This window comes from Penaeus chinensis, chromosome 13 (assembly GCF_019202785.1).
Source record: "Penaeus chinensis breed Huanghai No. 1 chromosome 13, ASM1920278v2, whole genome shotgun sequence".
Classification (NCBI taxonomy): domain Eukaryota; kingdom Metazoa; phylum Arthropoda; class Malacostraca; order Decapoda; family Penaeidae; genus Penaeus; species Penaeus chinensis.
The window spans coordinates 25744474-25744851 of NC_061831.1; positions in this window are offsets into that span (position 1 = coordinate 25744474).

A 378-nucleotide genomic window follows, 5' to 3' on the forward strand; every position below is an offset into this window, starting at 1 on the left:
AGCTCACCAACACAATGTTTCTATCATCCAATGCTATGCGCCAACTACTGCAGCTAGTGATGAATAAATGGAGAACTTTTATAACAGTCTTCAGGAACTATTGACACCATCCCAAATAGAGATGTCAAACTAGTAGGGCAAACAAGATACTCGAAGGTCAACATGTGGAAAATTCGGAATCGAAATGGGTGAAGAAGTTATCGATTTCTGTGGCACAAACAACCTGGTAATCACCAACACAATGTTTAAACACCATCTTAGACATTTATACACCTGGAAGACAAGAAAACCCCGTAATCAGATTGATAACATCTTATTCAGTGAAAAATGGAGAAGCAGCGTGAAAAATGTAAGACCAAGGCCAGGTGCAGACTGCAA